This window comes from Pseudophryne corroboree, chromosome 1 (genome assembly GCF_028390025.1).
Source record: "Pseudophryne corroboree isolate aPseCor3 chromosome 1, aPseCor3.hap2, whole genome shotgun sequence".
NCBI classification, from domain to species: Eukaryota; Metazoa; Chordata; class Amphibia; order Anura; family Myobatrachidae; genus Pseudophryne; species Pseudophryne corroboree.
Genome location: NC_086444.1, coordinates 1,038,606,444 through 1,038,626,826, shown reverse-complemented (window position 1 = coordinate 1,038,626,826; position 20,383 = coordinate 1,038,606,444). Strand labels below are relative to the sequence as shown.

The 20,383-nt window shown below is 42.8% G+C and overlaps 1 pseudogene; it reads right to left on the bottom strand.

The window, feature by feature from the left end:
- Positions 1-19,860: 19,860 nt before the first annotated feature.
- Positions 19,861-19,979, bottom strand: LOC134949550 (5S ribosomal RNA; annotated as a pseudogene).
- Positions 19,980-20,383: the final 404 nt, after the last annotated feature.

Genomic DNA, 20,383 nt, shown 5'->3' with positions numbered 1-20,383 from the left:
CACGATGATACATGACCCTCCAAACATGGACTCATACACACATGCTTCTGCTATCACACTAGGTCATACCCTCTTCACACCTACTCCTCTCTCCTCCCTCACCCAACCATGGAAATGAATTAACCCCATACATATATTTTTCTCCTTTTGAAATGTTTTAGAAGGTGGCAGTTATTATTGACTGCCAAAGGGTGGACTGTCAAAGTCAGAAAAATATCCCTATACACGCTGCCATATTTGCACCTCATGCTGGTCCGTGCTGCGCATGCGTGCGCTTTCCCGTGATAGCGCATACCCGCTGATGCGTGCACCCGCTCGCATCGGTATGCGTATTTACGGTAAAGAGTATGTAGTCGTAGCGTGCGACCCAATCGTTACATATTTTCACAATTAATGTAGTTTGTAGATCATGGTCCCTTTGATAGTTTCTGAAAGTTTAGTTAATATAGAATGTCCCTGAGCTGAGGAATCCCTCTTTGTATTGTGGGAAGGGTCTAACAAGAGTCATGCAGCAGTGTTTGGTACCCATCGGAAGAGTATTTAATTAGCAATATTCCGGTGTTGGTTTGGAGCGTATTAATCGCTCGTGCGAATAGTTATGGACATAAGAAGTTTATGTCCATTTCTATTATTTACTCATACTCAGGTATGCGGCGGGAAACCTAGTTTCCCACCCACCTGAGCTGTTTGAAATCGTCACAGCCCACCTGTATGAATCAACCTATGACCTTTTGTTATGATACAGGGCCGAATTCCGACGTCCAATGGACAATGGGATTGTAGGGACTATGAGATTGCATTGTGTGAGGGGCATAAATAGGCAGGCCGACCATATCCAACTTCACTCTCTCATCAACGGTTTTCTGCTGATAACCGGGAGCTGGATATCGAGGCGCATGCGATCATACCCTTTGTGCGTAAGTTTCTCTCCGTAATCATTGTCTTACTGTGAGCCAATTTCTCTCATCTCTCTCCATTTCTCTCTCTCTCTCTCCTTTCTCTTTTCTCTCACATCTCCCCTAGACTAGTATTGAATTGTATTAGATAGTATTGTATTTTGGTTAGGAAGTCTCTGTTATATTGTAGTGTATCATTTGTACTGTTATCCCCTTTTACAAGTATATTAGATATAATACAGTTAATAGGCTTTGGACCCTAAACCAGTATCTGTGTATTTCCTATAGTGTTAAGTGTTCACTTGAGCGTCGGTGACGCTCAAGCAGCTTTGTAGTTAGTCAGGTTACACAAGGTTGCACTTACACCCTGTATTCACATTAAGGTATTCTGTGTATCTCATTGTTAAAGGTATAGATATCAAGGTATAGCGTTGTGAGCGTCTGCGCCGCTGGTGATCTCCTCGTGGTCTCGAGCGTCCGCTACGCCATAGCGAATCATTACTCTAGTCATAACCAATAACGTGCTATCCTGTGATCTCTGGGCCGTGAGCGAACGTGACGCTTGAGCGTCTCGCCTACGGCTGAGCGATCGTTACGCAACAAGCGTACCCTTACGGTACTTCTTAAGTAAACAGCGTACTGTGTTCTTAGACTTCATTAAGGGTTGTTTATACGACAAAGGAATTTAGCATTGTCATTCTCCACATTTTCTGGAAGAAACCTCGTACGCCGATTGCTGACAAGGTGAGCGGCGGCACTAAACACTCTTTCGGAGTACACACTTGTGGGAGGGCAACTTAGGTAGAATAAAGCCAGTTTGTGCAAGGGCCTCCAAATTGCCTCTTTTTCCTGCCAGTATAAGTACGGACTGTCTGACGTGCCTACTTGGATGCGGTCACTCATATAATCCTCCACCATTCTTTCAATGGGGAGAGAATCATATGCAGTGACAATAGACGACATGTCCGTAATCGTTGGCAGGTCCTTCAGTCCGGACCAGATGTCAGCATCAGCAGTCGCTCCAGACTGCCCTGCATCACCGCCAGCGGGTGGGCTCGGAATTCTGAGCCTTTTCCTCGCACCCCCAGTTGCGGGAGAATGTGAAGGAGGAGATGTTGACAGGTCGCGTTCCGCTTGACTTGACAATTTTCTCACCAGCAGGTCTTTCAACCCCAGCAGACTTGTGTCTGCCGGAAAGAGAGATCCAAGGTAGGTTTTAAATCTAGGATCGAGCACGGTGGCCAAAATGTAGTGATCTGATTTCAACAGATTGACCACCCGTGAATCCTTGTTAAGCGAATTAAGGGCTCCATCCACAAGTCCCACATGCCTAGCGGAATCGCTCCGTGTTAGCTCCTCCTTCAATGTCTCCAGCTTCTTCTGCAAAAGCCTGATGAGGGGAATGACCTGACTCAGGCTGGCAGTGTCTGAACTGACTTCACGTGTGGCAAGTTCAAAAGGTTGCAGAACCTTGCACAACGTTGAAATCATTCTCCACTGCGCTTGAGACAGGTGCATTCCACCTCCTATATCGTGCTCAATTATATAGGCTTGAATGGCCTTTTGCTGCTCCTCCAACCTCTGAAGCATATATAGGGTTGAATTCCACCTCGTTACCACTTCTTGCTTCAGATGATGGCAGGGCAGGTTCAGGCGTTTTTGGTGGTGCTCCAGTCTTCTGTACGTGGTGCCTGTACGCCGAAAGTGTCCCGCAATTCTTCTGGCCACCGACAGCATCTCTTGCACGCCCCTCTCGTTTTTTTAAAAATTCTGCACCACCAAATTCAAGGAATGTGCAAAACATGGGACGTGCTGGAATTTGCCCATATTTAATGCACACACAATATTGCTGGCGTTGTCCGATGCCACAAATCCACAGGAGAGTCCAATTGGGGTAAGCCATTCCGCAATGATCTTCCTCAGTTGCCGTAAGAGGTTTTCAGCTGTGTGCGTATTCTGGAAACCGGTGATACAAAGCGTAGCCTGCCTAGGAAAGAGTTGGCGTTTGCGAGATGCTGCTACTGGTGCCGCCGCTGCTGTTCTTGCGGTGGGAGTCCATACATCTACCCAGTGGCCTGTCACAGTCATATAGTCCTGACCCTGCCCTGCTCCACTTGTCCACATGTCCGTGGTTAAGTGGACATTGGGTACAACTGCATTTTTTAGGACACTGGTGAGTCTTTTTCTGACGTCCGTGTACATTCTCGGTATCGCCTGCCTAGAGAAGTGGAACCTAGATGGTATTTGGTAACGGGGGCACACTACCTCAAGAAATTGTCTAGTTCCCTGTGAACTAACGGCGGATACCGGACGCACGTCTAACACCAACATAGTTGTCAAGGCCTCAGTTATCCGCTTTGCAACAGGATGACTGCTGTGATATTTCATCTTCCTCGCAAAGGACTGTTGGACAGTCAATTGCTTACTGGAAGTAGTACAAGTGGTCTTCCGACTTCCCCTCTGGGATGACCATCGACTCCCAGCAGCAACAACAGCAGCGCCAGCAGCAGTAGGCGTTACACGCAAGGATGCATCGGAGGAATCCCAGGCAGGAGAGGACTCGTCAGAATTGCCAGTGACATGGCCTGCAGGACTGTTGGCATTCCTGGGGAAGGAGGAAATTGACACTGAGGGAGTTGGTGGGGTGGTTTGCGTGAGCTTGGTTACAAGAGGAAGGGATTTACTGGTCAGTGGACTGCTTCCGCTGTCGCCCAAAGTTTTTGAACTTGTCACTGACTTATTATGAATGCGCTGCAGGTGACGTATAAGGGAGGATGTTCCGAGGTGGTTAACGTCCTTACCCCTACTTATTACAGCTTGACAAAGGCAACACACGGCTTGACAAATGTTGTCAGCATTTCTGTTGAAATACTTCCACACCGAAGAGCTGATTTTTTTGGTATTTTGACCAGGCATGTCAATGGCCATATTCCTCCCATGGACAGCAGGTGTCTCCCCGGGTGCCTGACTTAAACAAACCACCTCACCATCAGAATCCTCCTTGTCAATTTCCTCCCCAGCGCCAGCAACACCCATATCCTCCTCGTCCTGGTGTACTTCAACACTGACATCTTCAATCTGACTATCAGGAACTGGACTGCGGGTGCTCCTTCCAGCACTTGCAGGGGGCGTGCAAATGGTGGAAGGCGCATGCTCTTCACGTCCAGTGTTGGGAAGGTCAGGCATCGCAACCGACACAATTGGACTCTCCTTGTGGATTTGGGATTTCGAAGAACGCACAGTTCTTTGCTGTGCTTTTGCCAGCTTGAGTCTTTTCATTTTTCTAGCGAGAGGCTGAGTGCTTCCATCCTCATGTGAAGCTGAACCACTAGCCATGAACATAGGCCAGGGCCTCAGCCGTTCCTTGCCACTCCGTGTGGTAAATGGCATATTGGCAAGTTTACGCTTCTCCTCCGACGATTTTATTTTAGATTTTTGAGTCCTTTTTTTACTGATATTTGGTGTTTTGGATTTTACATGCTCTGTACTATGACATTGGGCATCGGCCTTGGCAGACGACGTTGCTGGCATTTCATCGTCTCGGCCATGACTAGTGGCAGCAGCTTCAGCACGAGGTGGAAGTCGATCTTGATCTTTCCCTATTTTTGGAACCTCAACATTTTTGTTCTCCATATTTTAATAGGCACAACTAAAAGGCACCTCAGGTAAACAATGGAGATGGATGGATACTAGTATACTTATGGATGACGAGCGACTGCCGACACAGAGGTAGCTACAGCCGTGGACTACCGTACTGTGTCTGCTGCTAATATAGACTGGATGATAATGAGATAAAATTAAAATATATATATATATCACACTAGTACTGCAGCCGGACAGGTATATATTATGTAATGACGGACCTGCTGGACACTGTCTGTCAGCACTGCAGACTCCTAAAGTAAGCTACTAGTATCAAGAAGATAGAAAAAAAAACCACGGGTAGGTGGTATACAATTATGGATGGACCAGCGACTGCCGACACAGAGGTAGCTACAGCCGTGGAATACCGTACTGTGTCTGCTGCTAATATAGACTGGATGATAATGAGATAAAATTAAAATATATATATATATCACACTAGTACTGCAGCCGGACAGGTATATATTATGTAATGACGGACCTGCTGGACACTGTCTGTCAGCACTGCAGACTCCTTAAGTAAGCTACTAGTATCAAGAAGATAGAAAAAAAAACCACGGGTAGGTGGTATACAATTATGGATGGACCAGCGACTGGCGACACAGAGGTAGCTACAGCCGTGGACTACCGTACTGTGTCTGCTGCTAATATAGACTGGATGATAATGAGATAAAATTAAAATATATATATATAATCACACTAGTACTGCAGCCGGACAGGTATATATTATGTAATGACGGACCTGCTGGACACTGTCTGTCAGCACTGCAGACTCCTAAAGTAAGCTACTAGTATCAAGAAGATAGAAAAAAAAACCACGGGTAGGTGGTATACAATTATGGATGGACCAGCGACTGCCGACACAGAGGTAGCTACAGCCGCGGACTACCGTACTGTGTCTGCTGCTAATATAGACTGGATGATAATGAGATAAAATTAAAATATATATATATATCACACTAGTACTGCAGCCGGACAGGTATATATTATGTAATGACGGACCTGCTGGACACTGTCTGTCAGCACTGCAGACTCCTAAAGTAAGCTACTAGTATCAAGAAGATAGAAAAAAAAAAACCACGGGTAGGTGGTATACAATTATGGATGGACCAGCGACTGCCGACACAGAGGTAGCTACAGCCGTGGACTACCGTACTGTGTCTGCTGCTAATATAGACTGGATGATAATGAGATAAAATTAAAATATATATATATATCACACTAGTACTGCAGCCGGACAGGTATATATTATGTAATGACGGACCTGCTGGACACTGTCTGTCAGCACTGCAGACTCCTAAAGTAAGCTACTAGTATCAAGAAGATAGAAAAAAAAACCACGGGTAGGTGGTATACAATTATGGATGGACCAGCGACTGCCGACACAGAGGTAGCTACAGCCGTGGACTACCGTACTGTGTCTGCTGCTAATATAGACTGGATGATAATGAGATAAAATTAAAATATATATATATATATCACACTAGTACTGCAGCCGGACAGGTATATATTATGTAATGACGGACCTGCTGGACACTGTCTGCAGAATGCGTTTATAAAAACACCACACGACGAGTGTTTAACTTTTTCAGGCAGACAATCACAATATACTGGTGGTCAGCAGACAATCACAATACTGGTGGTCAGTGGTCACTGGTCAGTCACACTGGCAGTGGCACTCTGGCAGCAAAAGTGTGCACTGTACTTAAAATATGTACTCCTGCTATAACTGCTCCCCAGTTTCCCCCACAATTAAGCTGTGTGAGCAGTGAGCACTGAGCACTCAGCAGTCAGATAATGATATACAGTATATGATGCAGCACACTGGGCTGAGCACAGATATGGTATGTGTGACTGTGTCACACTGTGTATCGTTTTTTTTTCAGGCAGAGAACGGATTAATTAAACTGGTGGCACTGGTCACTGGTCACACTATCAGCAGCAAGTAGTACTCCTCCTATATGCTCCCCAAAATTTGTGTCTCTCTCTAGTACTCTAGTCACTCTAAACGGAGAGGACGCCAGCCACGTCCTCTCCCTATCAATCTCAATGCACGTGTGAAAATGGCGGCGATGCGCGGCTCCTTATATAGAATCCGAGTCTCGCGATAGAATCCGAGCCTCGCGAGAATCCGACAGCGGGATGATGACGTTCGGGCGCGCTCGGGTTAACCGAGCAAGGCGGGAAGATCCGAGTCGCTCGGACCCGTGTAAAAAAAACTGAAGTTCGGGCGGGTTCGGATTCCGAGGAACCGAACCCGCTCATCTCTAATAGGAACAGATATAAATCTATATAATAAATGAAATTGCTGATGAAAATGATGTCAGCACAATAAAATGTAATGGCAGTCAGAGGGGAGAGGCAGAGAGGAACAATAAATAAAGGCCATAGTAACATTTTTACTATAATCCCTAATTCACCTTCATTCATTAAAAAACAAAAAACCAATACTGTATTTCAGAAAAATGTTACATAGCGCCTTCATCCACTCACCTATTCATATATTCTCTGTACAGCGCTGTGTGAAGTGTATAAATAAATAGTACTGGCACTATACAAATATAGGGAAAATAGGTAGTAATAATTATAATATAAATAGAAATAATAATAATACCTTTACAGGTTTAGATTTTTCCTTAGGGCGGAAACAGCAGCAAAAGCAGCTAAAAAACTGGCGAAACCTGGACGGCATGTCGGCAGTTATCTAGTCCAAATAACTAGTGAGCTTCAAACCCTTGAACATGACAGTTGATGCAGTGAGCTGGAAGTTACCATGGAAACATCTATGATGTAACAATGGTGTCGGCAGTCAGGCTCATGGCTGCTCTCCATTTTTTATTGACCTTTGAATATATTTTGTACAAATTCATTTGTTGACTTAAAATAAAAATTTTTTTTATTCTGACCATTCTTCATAATTTAGCACTATAACTTTAGTAATGAGGTATGTGAGCGTATTTATACTTCATGTGCATCCCAAGAAGTTATACAGCGCCTTTCTGTCAGCTGGAATTCCTATGTCCATTTCCTTTCAGTGTATACTATTCCCAACTGCCTATGCTTATCTCATTACATTTCATCTGCCATAACGCCTAATTATATGTGTAGCAAATAACTACAGTGCTGTGTGTGTGACCTCGATTGTTTTCATCCCACTGTACATGCAAAAATGTCTCACTTGTATTTGCTCAATGTACCTGGGGTTTTTTTGCCTACTTTTGTGAGCTCTCTAAATAAAGATTTTTTTTTATTTATTTAAAAAAAAAAAATACACAGTACATTAATTAAATAGTAATGTAAAGTATTGTTGTCTCTTCTGGGTTATTTACAAAGTATTAGGTTGTAAAACCCTGCACTTCTGATCGTGTTTATGGCCAAAATTGAGATGATATTCCTACTGTACCTATTTTTTGCTAGTAAAATCTTTGCCCTTTTAAATTTCAGACATAAACAAGATCAGAAGTGCCGGGTTTCACAACTTGATTTTACATAAATAAACCCCTAAAGCCATCCGATAGCGATAAAGAGATTATAGCTCTACATGTACAGCTACCATCTTTCATAAATCTACACAGCGATTGCTAACAGCAGCTGGGGGACTTTGATAAGGAGACAATCTATCTTTGACAACAACACCCGTTTTTGCCAAAGGTTTGGGCTTCCTCCCATGACTAAATAAACCCGCTAACAAGAACAAAATTTGTCTCACTTGGATGTCTTGTGCTTTCGTATATTAAAGTTGACATTCATCTAGTATTCCAGTGCTTCTCCAAATCTCCTAATTTGTAGAGTGTTTTGTGGGTACTGAGAAAGAAAATAAATGTATATAACAGAGGTTCTCAATTGCGGCCCTTAAGGCACCCCAACGGTCCAGTTTTTAAGTTTATCCATGCTTGGCTACAGGTGACTTAATTAGCACCTCAGTCAATGTGATTTAACCATCTGTGCTGATCCATGCACATAGCTAAAACCTGGACCGTTGGGGTGCCTTGAGGACCGTCTTTGACTACCTATGGTATATAGTGTACACTGCGTGAAACAATCATCCAGTTATCTAATAAGTGGTATACTCACCATTGGATATAGAGAATTGTGCCTTGAGTAAAATTGAACCGATACCGCCAGTGGTCATGGTTTTTAACGTCTCCTGGAATTCCAGTTGCTGTAGTCCTCAATGGGTATATGAAATACAATGAGAGAAAAACATTGTACTCTCTGTTGTAAAGGATGGACCCACCAGATAAGGATATATGGGTCTGTACTCGCCCTTTATCAGACGAATGTTCACTTTGGACATTAATTTGGAACCCTGATGTACCTCTTTGCTGTTATTATGAGTTGTAGGAATACCCTAAAAGAGGAAGAGTAGAATTGCAAACTGAATTTTATGCAGTACTCCCCTATTAATAAATAATGCATCAAAAAAGTTATTATTTATTAGATGCAAATACATTTTATGCCATATAAAAATGCTGAATTGCATTATAATACAGGGAATGAACAACACAGATGTAAAAATTATTATAGATAAAAAGTAAAGATAAAAAATAATAATTTTAAAAATATAAAATTGGCAAAGTAAATATGAATAAAATTACCTCACAATGTAGGTGCTAAATTGTGAAGTTATTTATTCCTATGTAGTTTGCCAATTGTATATTTTTACAATTATTATTTTGGGAATTATACACATTTCTCATTGGAAACTAGCCTAGCCTCTTCTTATGTCATAAGGACCCTGTAAAGGGAAACAATTCTGTGTGGAGAAAATGGAATCATTTGAGTTACCAAATCAAAGAAAAGGAAAATATTCCTATATGGTTGGTTTGTACAGTGCCATTTCTACATGCAGTAGCTGTGATGGTACTTTGTTGTGCCCATAATGACTTTTGCCTAGTGTGCACTATCATATATTATAGGATTTCAAAATGGACAATATTTTGTGTGTGTGTATGTGTGTGTGTGTGTGTGTGTGTGTGTGTGTGTATATATATACAGGGGGTCATTCCGAGTTGATCGTAGCTGTGCTAAATTTAACACAATAAAAATCATGTTCCCAGACATGCAGAGGGACGCCCAGCACAGGGCTAGTCTGCCCCGCATGTCTGTCCGGCCCCCACACACAAGTACAAAAGCATAGCACAGCGGCGAGCCGGCGCACTGCGGCGCCGGTGCATGCGCAGTTCTGACCCGATCGCTGCGCTGCGATAAACTGTAGCGAGCGATCAGGTCGGAATGACCCCCACAGTACAGTAAGTGTGTTTCTTTAATTTCTCTTTCTTCCCTGTTGGAGTTTGGGAAATTCTGCGTGACATAAACCTCACATGCTAAAGCCCATATACGGGTCATGTTATAATACTTGAATGCAGTTGAGCTCCTAAGTCTGAATAAGAGTGCCTGGCATCTGTTACAAGTATGGAGCGAAGTCTCACTGTCCATGTACAGCTAGTTAGAGCATGCAAACACCTGCCAGTATGACATTATTAATATCATGATATTTTATTTATATGGCACCACAATGGTTCCTAAGGGGACAGCATAAAATATTAAAAATATGTTGGTGCTGTATATTAGACAGGTAAATTGTAGGTTACAAATGTATATATTCGGCATTAAAAAAAATGAACTTGCAGATTGCATGACTACTGTACCTAGCTTTAGTCACACGATCCACTTATCGGGCCAGTCAGGCGATAATTGGTTGATCATATAATTGGATATAGTAATGTGTATACAGTAGCATTAGAGAACCTGAAGCTGATAAACAGCTTGGAACGTTCCTGCAATAGTCATATTGGGAGGGCGGTGCTGCATATGCTATATCATTCCAACCTCCTGATCCTGTTATTATTATTATCCTTTATTTATATTGCGCCACAAGGATTCTGTAGCGCCCAATTACAGAGTACATATGCACATAATCAAAACAGGAAAACAGTGACTTACAGTTGAAGACAATATAGGACAAGTACAGGGTAACTAAGCATAACTACACCAGGAAACGACATGGAGATAAGTTACAAGGTGGACAAAAAACTGCGGGGTTTGGGCAGTTGAGGATTATTAAAGAAAAGGATAAGCACATGAGGGAAGAGGGCCCTACTCGTGAGAGCTCACATTCTATGGGGAGGGGTAGACAGACAGGGGTGACACAGATGGGGTACATAGAAAGCGTGGAACAGAGGGTTAGGGTGAGATTTGGCTGGGTTTGGTGAAGAAGTAGTTCTTAAGAGCCCATTTGAAGTTTTGTAGAGAGGTGGAGAGTCTGAGGGGGAGATAAAGACTTCCAGAGAAAGGGAGTAGCACGTGAAAAATCTTGGAGATAGCAGTGGGAGGAAATAATCAGAAGACAGGAGAGTCGGCGTGCATTAGCAGAGTGAAGAGGAAGGGTGGGAGAGTAAAGGGAGATAAGGTCAGAGATGTAAATGGGAGAGGTGTGGGTGAGTGCTTTGTAAGTGAGTGTGTGGATTCTGAAAGGGAAGGGAAGCCAGTGAAGGGCTTGTAGGAGAGGGGAGGTGGATGTAGTGCATTTGGTGAGGAAGATGATCCGGGCTGCAGTATTGAGAATAGATTGGAGTGGAGAGAGGTAATTGTCAGGGAGGCCAGTTAGGAGGAGATTACATTAGTCCAGTCTGGAAATAATCAGTGAGTGAAAAATGATCTTAGTGGCATCCTGGGTGAGAAAAGGTCTGATCCTGGAAATGTTTTTGAGATGAAAATGACAGGTTTGCGAGAGGTGCTGAATGTGTGGTTTGAAGGAGAGGGAGGAGTCAAGGAGGAGATAGTCATGCCATCAATGGATAATAAGATTCTGGGAGGTGAGAAAGAATAAGCAGAGAGTAGTGGCCCTTAGAGTTGGCTGCGTGGAGGTCATTGCAGACTTTTGTGAGGGCAGTTTCAGTGGAGTGGAGAGAACGGAAACCAGACTGGAATGGGTCAAGCAGTGAGTGAGAGGAAAGAAAGGCAGTGAGGCGATTATAGACAATACGCTCAAGAAGCTTGGAGGCAAAAGGGAGGAGAGAGATGGGTCAATACTTGGAGAGAGTGTTTGGATCAAGGGTAGGTTTTTTTAAGAATAGGGGAGACAAGAGCATGCTTGAAGACAAAGGGGACAGTGCCTGATGAGAGTGAGAGATTGAGAAGGTGGGCAAGATGGGAACAGGCAGAAGGTGAGAGATAGCGGATGAGGTGGGAGGGTATAGGGTCAAGTGGGGAGGTTTTGAGGGGGGGGGGGGAGGAATGGATGAGGGCCATGACTTCCTCACCAGATACATGGGAGAAAGATGTCAGAGTTGGTAAGAGGGAAGGGGATGGGTGGTGGCTGGTTGCTGGTCTGGTGGGAAGTGATGTCCTGACATATGGAGTCAATCTTTGATGTGAAATACGTGGCAAAGTCAAGAGCAGACAAAGAGGAAGGGAGAGGTGGTGGGCAGAGTAGCGAGTTAACAGTGACAAAGAGGCGCCGGGGGTTGGAAGACTGGGTAGAGATGAGAATTTTGAAGTATGATGGTTAGCGAGGGAAAGGGCAGTACTGAAGATTGAGAGCATACATTTGAAATGGAGGAAGTCTGCTTTAGAGCGTGATTTCCTCCACTGTCGTTCGGCAGTACGTGAGCATTTTTGAACATATCTGGTGCATTTGGTGTGCCAGGGTTGAGGGTTGATCTGCGAGGGTTCAGGGTTGATCTGCGAGGGTGAATAGTGGTTGGCAGAGCAACAGAGTCAAGGGCAGAAGTAAGAGATACATTTTATAGGGATGTGGTTTGTTCAGGGCATGTGAGAGAGAGGAGAGAGACGTGAGTCAAACAGGGAGGATAGGGATGAGGTGTCAGTAGCCTCAATGTTATGCTTAGTGATGGTAGCCTTAGGAGGGAGAGATGGGGAAGCAGAGGTAGATAAGTTGAAAGAGAGCAGGTTGTGGTCAGAGAGGGATAAGGGGAATTGGAGAAATCAGAAATGTCACAGCAGTGAGCGAAAATGAGATCCAGTGAGCTCCTGTTCACATGGGAGGGTGAGGTGGTCCACTGGGAGAGACAAAGTGAAGAGGTGAGGTTAAGGAGTTTAGAGGCAGGTGATTTTGTGGGGTTATCGATAGGGATGTTGAAATTGCCTAGGATAATGGAGGGAATGTCAGAAGAGAGGAAGTGAGGAAGCCAGGAAGCAAAGTTGTTGAGGAATTTGGAGGAAATGCCAGGTGGACGGTAATGACAGCAACTCGAAGATAAGTAGGTTGGTAGAGGCGTATTGCATGGACCTCAAATGTAGAGAATGTAAGGGATGGTTCTGGAGGTATAAGTTGGTATGTGTAGCTTGAGGGTAAAAGGATCCCAACACCACCCCCATGGTGACCCCCGGGTCGGGGTGTGTGTGAGAATGCGAGGCCCCCAGCAGAGAGAGCAGCAGGAGAATTGTTGTCATAGGGAGTAATCCAGGTTTCTGTAATGGCCAGGAGATGCATGGAGTTGGAAATGAAAAGGTCCTGAGCGGGGGCCAGTTTGTTGCAAACACATCTGGCATTCCAGAGGGCACAGGATAGGGGGTAGGAGAGATCACAGGAAAGTACAGGGTGTTTGGGGGCGCACTGATTTGGTTATCATTCTGTTGGATCAGGGTGATTATTGGATCGTTGGCCTTTATCGGGTAGTGTGTACCCAGCTTTATACTGTAGTTCTTACCAATGTATATTTTGTTAGAGTTATCATATTAATACATTAATTATTAATATATGAATATATTTTTAACTAGAATTTGGACAGCCTGATGCTAAGCTATTCATTAGGGGCCTCATTCAGATGCGGTGGCAAGGCTGATGCTGCAGCGTTCTTCTTAGTGACGGAACAGCGAGGCAACACAAGTGTAGCAGCCATTCACAAGAGCACAGAGACACCCACTGAAGCCAATGCAACATACTCAGCAACTGCGTACATTGCCGCACAATGCATATGTGAGAAAAACATCTGCGCAGAATAGCCACGGTAGCAGCGATGCTGGCGCCATGTTTTAGGTGTACGAGATCACATGCCCCAAAAATGATCACAACACGCCTGAGATTTACCCAGTACCTGCCCCAAAAGGCCTCTTCCTGTCAATCCCTCTGTGACTGATCAATCACTGTGAGCCGCATTGCCAAGGTGCCTAGGTGCATGCACACTGTGGCTTTGGCACACGCCATCTGCCGATAATTGCTCAGTTGCAACACCATTGAAGTTGCGACTGCATCTGAATGAGGCCTTAGCTACAGACATTTTGTTATGCTGAGTTAGATACTGCATGATATATTTATGATATAAAGCAAAGTGCTACATCTGTGTGCTCTGTTTTATTTTTACTGAACTGATGAAATATACACAGAAACAGGTCACTAATGGATGGGCTTCAGATCCTGACTCTTCATGCATTTCAATGTATTATTGATAATTTATTGCTCACAGGTTTGCTGCAGAGTCTGACCAGTGTTATAGAATGGCAAAATAAGAAGGCAAATTGCTTTGCTTTTCTTTGATCATCTTATTGGCTATTGGAAACATAATGTTTCCAATATTTCAAGGATCTGAACTGTTTTTCAAGGCCCTGTTGTTTACACGTCAATTCTGACATTCATATATGGCATTAATATACATTCCACTTCAGCTTTAATGCTTCATTCATTTGCCAAATAGGTACTCTAGGTGATTTCTCTTGGTTTTATGTATTTTATTTATGTCCCCCATGTAGAGTAAGTGAGCACAGCCATGTACTGTATCATGCCCCATGAATACAGAGATGATGGATGAGCAGTGTCTCCATTAATAACCTTGTATTATATTGGTGAGTGGCCTGTGTTAGTGGTTATGCCAGTTTGTGATATGGTGCTTTAAATACATTACTAAGATCCCCACTAAATATGCATTGTAAAGGCATATTAGATCTAGGGTCTGCATTATCAAGTCATGTAAGATTCCTGGGTCTGCAGTTTATACATACCATACTTTGTGGGCTGCGTTGTAAAGCCTCGAAGGTGCTGGGATATACTGTAGGACCTGATTCATGTTTGCAAGCAAAAAAGAAAGAACTGGGCAAAACCATGTTGCACTACAGGTGGGGTAGATGTAACATGTGCAGAGAGAATTAGCAAGCTTAGTCAGTCTAACTATGTGTAAGATAGCTGTAATGCTTTGCTTAGACCATTACAGCTGAGCAGATCTATGAAACCTGCGTCTGCAGGCTACTAAGTGGTACTGAGTCATACTCTCCGGAAAGGAAAATACTATACACAGTATCGGAAAGAGACATTTGTCTTCCTCAGCAGCTGGCCCGGGCCCCGCCAACAGGCCATGGTCATCGGTACCCACTCCCCCTTCTATCGGTGCCCCTGCAAAGAGGATCATTAAACTTCAAACAAAATAAGCGCACAACAGGCACACTTTCTGCTTGTGACTGTGGTTCCCATTTGTCAATAAATATTTGCAGCTTATTCCCCAAAACACCTGTTTTCGAGGGGTAACCACAAATATTTATTATCCCCCGAATGTATGACAGAGAGACCACAGCTGATTTCTCCAACACCTGCTGTGATCCCTACATTCCCGCTGGCAGCTGCAACCCCCATAGGTTTCAATGAGGGATGCTAAAATTGTGCCCAGATTGCATTGAAAATGCAATTTTTGATAGATGGCCCTCTTTGAAACTTAACAGGCAAGTATGTATTGGAGGGGTCTATGTCTGTATTTTCTATGCATCCATTCTAAGGGTTCATACATATGTAACAAAGCTAGCGTGTGCTGCTTGCACACGGGGCAGTGCCTCAGACAAACCCAAGCCTGCTGCAGCCTGAACCAAATGATAATATCTCCTGTAGCCTTGGTGGTAGGCCAGTGGTGTAAGCATGAAAGAGAATGGAGCAGTACATGAAGTCCGTTCCCCTTTGCACTTTTGTATGTACAAAGGCTATTTCTTTATATCTCTTCCTATTGCCCCTGTCCTGTCACTGTCTGCCCCCTTCACCCTCTGCCTCTCCCTATCTTCTTCATCTTGTCATGAACTGCCTCTTCCCATCACCATTGTGTGGATGGCAGATCCAGTGAGGCCATGCCTCTTGCAGTGAGGCCACCTACCTTTCTCGAGAGTGTCATGTGCAAAAATTAGTATCACCACTGCTCCCACACCCCGCCACTCATTGTGGTGCCCCTCCCCCTTTTATTTTCTTCTGGATCCGCCCCTGGAACCAACCCCCTTTCCCCCTCCCACCTTCTTTCCACTCCGATATACGTGAGCTCCGGGAGCAGCAGCAGTGGCTGCAGTGTGAGCAGCAGCCGGTGAGGTGGGGAGAGGTGACTGGCGTGACAGAGTGCAGGCTGCGGTGGTACAGCACAGGAGAGCACACACCCGACTCAGCCATGACGTCAGGTAGTAACAGCACATAAATTCAATATATTACAGTGTTTGGGACAATGGCCGTGTGTTGGTGTGTGTGTGTGTGTGTGTGTGTGTATGTATGTGTGTGTGTATGTGGCTGTATGTGTGCATATGTGGCTGTATGCATTGGTGGTGAAAGTGAGGAGGGGGGGCACCATCATCTGTTTCACCTCCGGGTGTCTGGTATGAATTTACGCCCCTGTTTGGCAGACTGTAGTTAGTCAAGATAAAGGGCTCTACTTACTAAGCCTTGAATGGAGATAAAGTGGATGGAAATAAAGTAAAAGCCAATCAGCTCCTAACTGTCATTTGTCAAACCCAGCCTGTGACATGGCAAGAGTTTATTGGCTGGAACTTTATCTCTGTCCACTTTATCTCCATCCCTGGCTTAGTCAATAGACCCCAAAGGAGAAAATGAAACATGATGAAACCCATCAACTGTAATTTGACAGTAGCTCACAAGGAACAAAAAAAACAAAAGAAGATCGAGTGAAATGTACGGAATAGAATATAAACATACCGTATGTAGTTTAAGCATTTGGTTAATTTTCCAGCTTATTAATATGATTGATGAAACAAAAATGTATATAATCTAGAAATTATGTTTTTTCCTAAATATTCTCTATTTTATCTCAGATTTACAAATGATCAGTTTTATCTGGCAGAGATCTTGGGAGAATGCTTTGGCAATACACAGGTTACCCTAAGCCTGAGTGGACTTTATGTAAACAGATGTATAACAAAATGTATTCTTCCTATTTCCAACAGATTATCTAGACACTCTGGCTGTCGTTACAGAGTAAGCACAGATTGTTTCACAGTACCAGATGCTTCTCCTGTTGTTACATATAGCAAAGAACTGAAGTACACTGCCATCACCCTGAATTATTCTATGGAGCATAACTAAAGAATGAACACCAAACCAGAATAAAATTATATTTAATGTCTTGAGCATTACATAATTATCTTGCTCTATTCTATTTTCCCTGACATTTGATCATAGAATGCACTCATTCAGAAATTGGCATACAAATAAAATGAAGCACACTGCAGACCCTAGAGCAGGATAGCAATTAAATACCCCCCATTGAGGAAGATAGCAGATGACAGAAAAAAATAACAATAAATAAATTATATATATATATATACTGTATACACACACACACATAAACTCACACACACACATTTGTGCGTGTATATATGGTCACATTATGTAGCGCTAGACTGGTTTGTATTTATTTATTTTTCTTTGGCTCAGAAGGAAATTGTTCGAATCCCATCAGATTTAACAGCCGATGGTGGTGGCTAATCCATTTGCAGCAGGAAATAGAATGAGATAATGCTTGAACAACTTTAATTTTTAGTATTACCAAAATAAATCTGACTGAAGAGACAGTGTGCTGAATCTGTTGAGCCAGAAATAGAAACAGTCTAAATATAGCATCATTAGCATGCATGGCATGTTTGCTTTATAATTTATTGTTTTCATACTTTATGATGTCTCTTAAATCCTTCACTGCAGAGGGGTTTTCCCCCCTGTGCTGAGCCTATTTTGGCACTTTTTGGGTTGGTCATATATATTCCAACATCAATACCCTTAATAAATTGTATAATAACAACACAAATTTTACCCTGCTTTTTTTTTGGTACAGTAGACTATGAATGAAAAAAAAAATATATATATATTTAGTCTCTCACTCCTTTTCATATGGCACAATTGTGAAAACAATTTAATTGCAACAACAAAAGCAAATGTGTATAATATAAATATATATATCTATATATCTATCTATATATATCTATATATCTATCTATATATATATATATATATATATATATATATACAAATAGAAATCCCTGCACTCTCACACATCACAGCCAGCAACTGGGGTGCCAATCAAAGTCCAACCCACTCAGGAGTGGGACCCATAGTACAATACAGTATTCTCCACAAATGTGGAAAGGATAGCACTCACCAGATTTAAATCAATCAAGAAAAATGATATTTAATGTAAAGGTCAAACTCACAGTTCCAAAAATGATTTCCTCCAACGTTTCGGTCCTCACCAGGACCTTTGTCAAGGAGTTTACAGCATGGTCAGATGAGCAGCATGACATCACAGGTTAATAATGCAGAAAACTGGAGCTCCACTTTTCTGCATTATTAACCTGTGATGTCATGCTGCTCATCTGACAATGCTGTAAATTCCTCGACAAAGGTCCTGGTGAGGACCGAAAGTTGGAGGAAATCGTTTTTTGGAACTGTGAGATTGACCTATATATATATATATATATATATATATATATATATATATATATGTAATAGAGAAGAAAAAACAGCGCCACTTGTGGTAATTTATCCGTCAAAGCAAGTATATAAAATATATGTCCAAAATTACACTCCCTTGGTACAAAGGGTGTCAGCAGGCCCCTAAATAAAAACAGTAGTGATAAGCTGCTGTAAAAGTGTTATAAAAAACAGGAATATGGGCACAAGCGACCAATGGTGTCTGTTGTGAAGGAACATAAAAGATTTTTTTTATATAAGATGCATATTTATTTTACAAAATATAAGAAATAATAGTACGCTTTTGTTAAAAAAGAAAAATGCTAAAGCATAAAAATTCATAAAAAATTGAGAAAGTTGAGACTAAAAATAAATAAATAAAATATAAAAGTACAAGGTACACATCAATTTGTAGTATATGTGTATAAAGTGCTTATCTTAGGAACAGGATGTCAGTCTGGGAAAGGTCATGGAATGTCCAACGCGTTTCGTCCTTCAGGACTTCATCAAGGGTAGTGTAGCATTGGGACAGGTCTCATATTTATACCTCTGTCAATTAGAAGACTATGTGTGACATCACTTCCTCCCACAGTGATGCTTAGGGAATACAATGATCTTAGTATATTTCATATTTGAATGAAATCAATGTGTGGAATATAAGTGTCTAAAGCAAAGCTAATTATTGTAACCAAGTTGCAAAACGAGTGGTTTGGTAAGTGTAGTGGGGTATTTGTTCACGGAATGTACTGGCAGCAGGTACTTCCGCCCCACTTCCTGTGGTGTGGCGGGCTCTTCTGCGCTTGCGCCCGCTCCCGCATTAGGACTCAGGTGCCGGAAGCCGCTTCACGGGCTCATATGCGCTTGCGCCCACTCCTGCGTTTGGGATCAGGTCCCGTAAGCCACGTCACTCTTGCCGGACATCACGTCCGCGTCATCTCGTCACGTGTGGGAACCCGGAAGCCAGGTATGCCGTGGAACGAACTCCGAAGGCGGAACTCCTTTCTTTCAAGCCGCGTGTCACTTCCTTTCAGTGGGGATTCCATTCAGCAGATAATATCCGGAATTTGGTACAATCTTGAAACGCACGTGAACCGCAACTAGTGTTTCTGACAACATTCTTTCAATAGTGAGCCCCAATGATAGATCACTATTCTTTAGAGTTTGAACGATAATTGGTATCTGTGAATTCTTCATTTGAACGTCATATAAGTATATAGTTTGTTGTTATGCCAGTCTCTGTCCCGGAAAACATAGGAAGGGAATGAGAAAATATATACATTACCAGAGAATCATGGACATATTTGAAAATACCTATTTATAACAAGATATATATTAATTTCAATTAGATTGGTCGTAGAGAACAAATCAAAATGTTAGAAAAGTTTCATGAGTAATTAATATTATAATTAAAGTGCCTGTGCTGAATCTCTAGTGTCTCTTGTTATTATTCATTTGTGAGAAGAGGTGTGAGTGATACGTTGAATATTTATATGAGTGACATCGAATTATATCCATTCAGATCCATCAAGAGGAAGAGGTGGAACCCAAGGGTGTTTAGGAGATGTGTGAGGGAAAGGTATTAATGTATTAAGTGATTTACAGCTGTTTTACTGGTTTAGGAACTCTCATGTGCATGCACTGTTTCTACAGCACCTAGTCTTCTCCGGAGGTCACCCTCCTTGATACTGGCCAGGCCCATAAAATGCTTAGCTTCCACGATCGGACGAGAGTGGGCGTTCCATTTTGGTATGGCTGTAGTCTACTTAGCACCAGTTCACCAGAGGTCTTTCACAACTGAAATATAAAACCTAGAAATGAGAATAAAACGCCATGCCCAAACACCACAGTGTTTATTTAAAGGAATGAGGGGGGAGGAAGAATATCTAAAGAAAGGGAGAGATTTCGTAGCTTTCCTTGAATCCAGCCGGATGTATCGTCTTCAATTGGAATATCCAGAACATTTCCCTTCTGGATAGCAGATTCGCAAGGTCGCCACTTCTTTCGCCGAGTGCAACGTGTTCTATGGCCTTGTACGTTAAGGCCTCAGGATTGGAGTTGTGGTATGACAGGAAGTGCTTGGAAACTGCATGTGTTTCCACCTTATTTTTAATGTTCCGAACACGTTCTTGGATTCTTAGTTTAAGCTGTCTCTTCGTCTTCCCAA